We start from the raw sequence: 6,064 nt of genomic DNA, 5'->3' as shown, positions 1-6,064 counted from the left end.
CTCCAAAGTCACCCATGCCTCCCATGGCACCTAAACCGCCCACGGAACCTCCGAAGCCACCCATGCCACCCATGGCGCCAAGGCCACCGCCACCCATTGCACGAACCATGGCTCTTTTTTGGATCAAGACTTCTTCACGTGAAAGATTGACAAACTCCTTTTGCGCCTCATTGAGGTTACATGTGTCCAAAAAGAACAAGTGCTTCTCCCATTCAAACAATCTTGTTCGCTCCTCATTGCTCACCTTCCTCTCCTCCAAAGCCACCTTCCTCTCCTCGGCCGCCACCCTCCTCTCCTCGGCCGCGACATCTTGTTTCCTTGCCATTTTCCTCACCTTGTTGGCTTTTTTTCTTGCCTTCACAATAGCTTTCATAGCATTTTTGAGCTCATCATCTCCTTTCCTTTTATTCTTTTCTTTTGCATCTTTCTTGCACCCATCCGGTCATTTTAGCTTCGAGTATGAAACCGAGTTGGGTGTGGGGCTTCTCTTGCCGTCACTTGATGCATCCTCCTCCTCCTCCTCCTCCTCATCATCATCATTCAACTCAATTGTTCGCTTGCGTTTGTTGCTCAAATTCAAATCATCCAAATCTTCACGCTTCTTCCATTTCTTATCATCCTTCAACACGTTATAGCAATGAGGCAAGGTAAAGACCCTTCCTTTCTTGATCTTCCCCTTCTTGGTTTTCCTCTCCTCTTCTTTGAACAAGTTTTGTGCAATGTGGTACTACATGAAAACAAAGCAAGTTAGCACTTCGAACACCAACAACAAGTATGATGAACATGTATGGAAATGCCACTTACTCTATCGTCCTCATTTGTGCCACTTGGGTTCAACTTGTCAACTGCCTTTTGACAAGCCGCCCACCTTTGACAATCCGAGTTGATTGTCGACCACCGGGACTGAAGTGATCTCTCGGAGCGGTCAATTCCACTCATGTTGTGAACATCATAGTGTTCTTTCATCCGCCCCCAATAATCATCTCTACTTTGATCACCTCCAACGGATGGATCCCTCGACACTTGCAACCAAGTATTGCATAGTAAGATGTCATCGGTGTTGGTGTAATTGCCCGCTCTTTCTTTTGGCGCATCGACAATGCCCTCACCCTCCTCGTCCACCTCGAACTCATGGTCTTCAAAATGCATGTCATTGGTTTGAGACCAATGCGAATTGTTGGAGCCAACACCCATAGTTGACATGTATGCATCATCGTTGAGACTACAAAGTTGTTTGGACAATGTGAATACGCTTCTATATGAATGCATTCAAAAAATAACAAGAAAAGAAATGTTGATTTTTTTTACCTTGGGGGCATTTCGTCGAACACGTTGTGCGCGTCGGCCGCCAGCTCTTCGGCAGCCGCCGCGCCCGTCCCACGCCCTGCAAGCTTCTTCCTCCTCGCCTTCGAGGTGCCGGAGCCGTCCGCCACCTTGTTCTTCTTCGCGGATGCCTTGCCCTTCTTCGGCCGCGCCGCATTGGGGAGCTTCGAGGGGGTGGGGGGGGCTCGGGGCGGGGGCGGCGCGACGCCACCCGCCGCCGAGGTCATCCGCGGCGGCATGAAGAGGCCGCGCGCGAGGCCGATGGTCGGAGGAGCTCCGGCGTAGGCGAGGCCAACGCCTCCCGCGCTAGGGTTTGCGGCGGCGGTGGACGGGTCGCGGCTATAGGATGGGGTGAGCGGGGTGCCGGCGCGTGCGTCCATGGGGTGCAGTTCGCCGGCGCCGGCGCGCGGGGCGTAGGAGGCGGAGAGAAGAGAGTGCGGCGCGAGCGCTCGAGTGTGCCGCGCGCGGAAGCGGGCGCCCCAAATACACCATGCGAGATAGCAAATCGGACAGCGCGCCCAACTCCTTATACCGCGCACGCGGTTATTGCGCGCCGCTGGAGACACCCGGCGGGTTGCGCGCGCGCTAAAATGGCCAAATTTGCGGCGCGGCGCTTGTTTAGCGCGGCTGTTGGAGATGTTCTAATACCTCTATATCTATATTATATCTTCTTATTTACGGGTATCTACATCTATATTTATATCCAAATGATAAGCGCCACACGAGTGATATGAAACAATCATGCCCTGACATTTTTTATAACTAAAGTTGCAATCTGAAAAGAAAAATGAACTCATAGAAAAACTGTAACTTGCCATTCGAAAAGAAAGTTACCATGCTTGACTACTAAAATTACCATCCTCGCGCCACTAAGCGTGTCATAAAAAACGTTCGGAATTGCCATGTGTATGTGTTCATGCCACGCGTGTGTCACTTATCAGCGTCCTATTTATATCTATATATCTATCTATACCTTATTTAGGGATATATCTATCTATGCCTATTTTTTACTAATAAAACAAGATGCATTTCTCTGAATTTTTGGTCCGTTCATCATATAAATTATTTTCTCCCGTGACGTCCGGCTTCACACTTTCCTTCAATTAGGTTGCAGGAAAATAAATAAATTAGCGTCTTCTTTGTAAACTACACTCCGAGTAGGTCGATTGCAATTACACAATGCTTGCCGTGTTGGGTCTAAAAAAACCCGTCAACTCAATAAACCGTCTCTTCCTGTTATCACTAAAAATAGTATCACCTCATCCCTTAGAGCCAAAACCATCAATTTATATACTTCTTGGATTTACCTATTATCGGTCAACTCAATAAGTCGGCTTGACAATCAATAGGCGGAGGATGAGGATAATGACGTAAGAAGAAGAGAATGAGTCCCGCTAAAGGAAGAATTGAATATGTCGTCCTATGCGGGATAATTAAGTGGTGCACAATTAAATGACTTGCTTCATAATTAAAGGAGGTTGCACATTGTGCATATTTAGATTCAGTAAGTGGTGCGTAATTAGACAGAAGGTGGACGAAGGATTGCATTGATGAATGCGAAGAACCTCGTTGTCCGGGTACTAGAGGAGCTCTCTGAGGGAGAGAAGAAGGACAGTGGAGTGGGACATATGGAAATAAGTGGACACATAATACATGTAACAATGTCTCCAATTGCAATGCACGGGCATTAGTGCTAGTCTTTAATAAACTATTAAAGTGGATTGAGGGAGAGGGTGGGCCAGGTAGAAGGTACAATCCCAAACTCACCTTCAATATATTTTTAATTTGATTCTTCTAACCATTGGATTTCAATCAGCACTTGAGCGTTGTCTTCTTTCTCTCGGCCTCCTCCTCTCCCTCAACCCGATCAGTCGCCTACCTCATAGGGCTCCGGTTGTGACGCCTCCGCTCGCCCCATCCCCCCCGCCTCTGGCGAGGTAGCTATCTAATCAGAGCGGTGATAAGAGCTAGCCTATTTTCTTGCCTCTGCCACCAAGCTTGGTCTCGTCGGGCACTCCATAATTACCCGAGTCGCCCCCATCTCAGCCTCGACGCTCCTTCCCCTTTCTCCTTTCTTATTCTATCAAATTTGGCTTACACCAAAATTGTTTTGAGGCAATGCAACCTAAGATATCCCACACTTCTATCCATGTGTAGAATTAACAAACTTTTTCCGACAAAGGGTGATTTTATTGTCTCAAAATAAAACACCAAGAAGATACATAACACAACGGGCACACACCCGACCTATGCATTACTAGGATGCACACAGTTAACACCAACCCACACACACGCTGGCAACTAGCGAAGTTACATAAGATTAAAGCTATGCATAGGCGAGGAAAAAAGAAAATAACCACAAAGCGATCAGATCTGCCAACAATGACCTTATCTGCACCAACCATCTCATAACTTCATATGAACGATGATATTCTTCAACAACAACACCTTCAGAAGGGAGCAACACTCAAGAACCGCCGCCACTCCGATCAATGCCTTCAATAAGGTAACAATGTAAGAAAAACATCACTATTGCCAGGTATAACCGCTCAGGTCTGACCTAGACTTTCACCCCAGAGCTCGGAACCGGGTGCTTGAGTAGAACCACCATTGAATTCACTCATGTGTTGTCACCACCACTTTTCCGCGATCCCAACAGCTACATGCAATGTGACCCCCGCCACTGCACAACCATCCTTTTGCACCAAGCCATCGTCCATGATTCATATCTCACCGTCGAAGTCAACCACCGGATCAAGGGAGATGAACCCTCCCAAAGATCTTTCGATGATGACCACCATCGTGGAGCTGTAGGAAGTCGCGGCAATACAATTTGCAATGACCACCATCCGGTCGATCTGATCTGGATCTCCACCACCAAGTCCTGGACCATAGCGCCGCCGGCCAGCCACCGCACACACGTAAGGCCAACACCTTGACGTCGCGGTCCACATCCAATAGAGAGGCTGATGCACACTGGCCCGTAGCACCACATCCGATCGGATCTGGCTGGAGAATGACTCACACGGGGGTTCTACGCATCACCACCCATCCCTCAACGACTCCACATCAGCGTTGCCGCACCATCAGCTCCAAGCTACCATCATACACCCCCTAAGGGAGCAGCCATCCTGGATCAGATAGGGGACACACCTCCGTGAGCCTGGGTGCCCCACGCCACCCGACCGCCATGAGAGGGAGGTGATCCCCCGCAACCGTCGCCGTCCACCCGGGCTTAGCCCGACGACTTCTTCTAGCAAGGAGGGGAGGAGGGGAGGAGCGGTGGGTACCGATGGCTAGGGTTTGCGTGCTCCTGAGTCGCCCGCCCGGGGAACAACGCGGGGCCCGGTTCCTCTTCGTCATCCCCTTGGTAGTTAAGCTCGTCACCATCGAATTAATAACCTTCTGGGAGACATAAATAACAAAATTTACTTTTATCACATAGGGAACATAATACAAATAGATAAGTACACTGCTATTTTAATGTGTGACAAACACTCTTATATAATATACAAATAACAAATCCACTATAAGCATTATTGATGCAGACACCCTTAATTGTAAGAGAAAAGTATGTTTTTGTCCCTCAGATTCCCCAAAAGTATACATCTGGTCCCTCAAGAATTTTTCGACGACTTGGTCCCTCAAGTGTTAAAACGAGACAAAATTAGAACAAACCAGATTTAGAAAGGAAAACCAGCCATGTGTCTTCGTTTTTTGTCCTCTAGATACGTCATTGTCCTGCACTTACCCCTACCCCTGTCGTGCGTTGTTGGGCACCCACATCGCACCGCACCACCACACCCCGCCTGCATCACCCCACCAGTCCCTGCCTGCATTGCCCCTCCCTTCCCTTCTCTCTGTCGCATCCCTACTCCGGTGAGCCCTCAGGGGTTGCTTGGATTCTTCAAAAGCCAGGGCATCATCAACCACACCTTTGCTGGACCCCCACGTCAACGCGAGGCACCGTGCTGGTCGCGCTCCTCCTGCAGTTGTCGGATCCGCTGCGGTTGTGAGCCGGCACATGCACGCCTTAGATCCATTTGCGTCGATGGACGTGCTGGTCTGCGCCGGCGACCCCGGAGAGGGTTGTGTCACTGTCCCGCCCTTTGATTTGCAGCAGCGCCGACGACATAGAGATGTGAGCGGGACCTCCCCCCGCCCCCTACGCGGGCGACAGGAACCCACATACATCGCTCTCACCTCACCCCCGATCTACTGCAGCAACAAAAACCCGCCACCTTGCGTGTGCAATTCACTTTCGGGTTTTGAACAAACAAAACAACTTTCATGTGGTTAGTTTTCTTGTCAAAACTGGTTTTGAACTAATTTGTCTAGTTTTGAAATTCGAGGGACCAAACTTCACCAGGAAATTCTTAAGGACCGGATGTAGACTTTTGGGGAACTTGAGAGACGAAAAACACACTTTTCTCTAATTGTAATGGCTACGTGAAGATAAAAATCGTCTTTGTAGTCAATTTGACCCTACGCAGTTAACTTATTAATGCCTATCCTCTTAGGTTTCAAAATTCAAAATATTATCTCACTTTTGTTGTTGCGAATGACCTATGGTCGGATTATCCAACGTCTATCGTATGATCTCTCGTTGTATATATGCTCACTCTTTTTGGTTGTGAACTATGTAAAGGCTGCATGACACTAGTGTCTTTTTGAAAGATTTTCTAAACCGGTGGTCTAATTCGCCGCCTCTTTATAATTCGTTGCACTCTGCCAGTACTAG

The sequence above is a fragment of the Triticum dicoccoides genome, chromosome 3A (genome assembly GCF_002162155.2).
Source record: "Triticum dicoccoides isolate Atlit2015 ecotype Zavitan chromosome 3A, WEW_v2.0, whole genome shotgun sequence".
NCBI lineage: Eukaryota > Viridiplantae > Streptophyta > Magnoliopsida > Poales > Poaceae > Triticum > Triticum dicoccoides.
Note: the sequence above shows the minus strand (reverse complement) of the source record.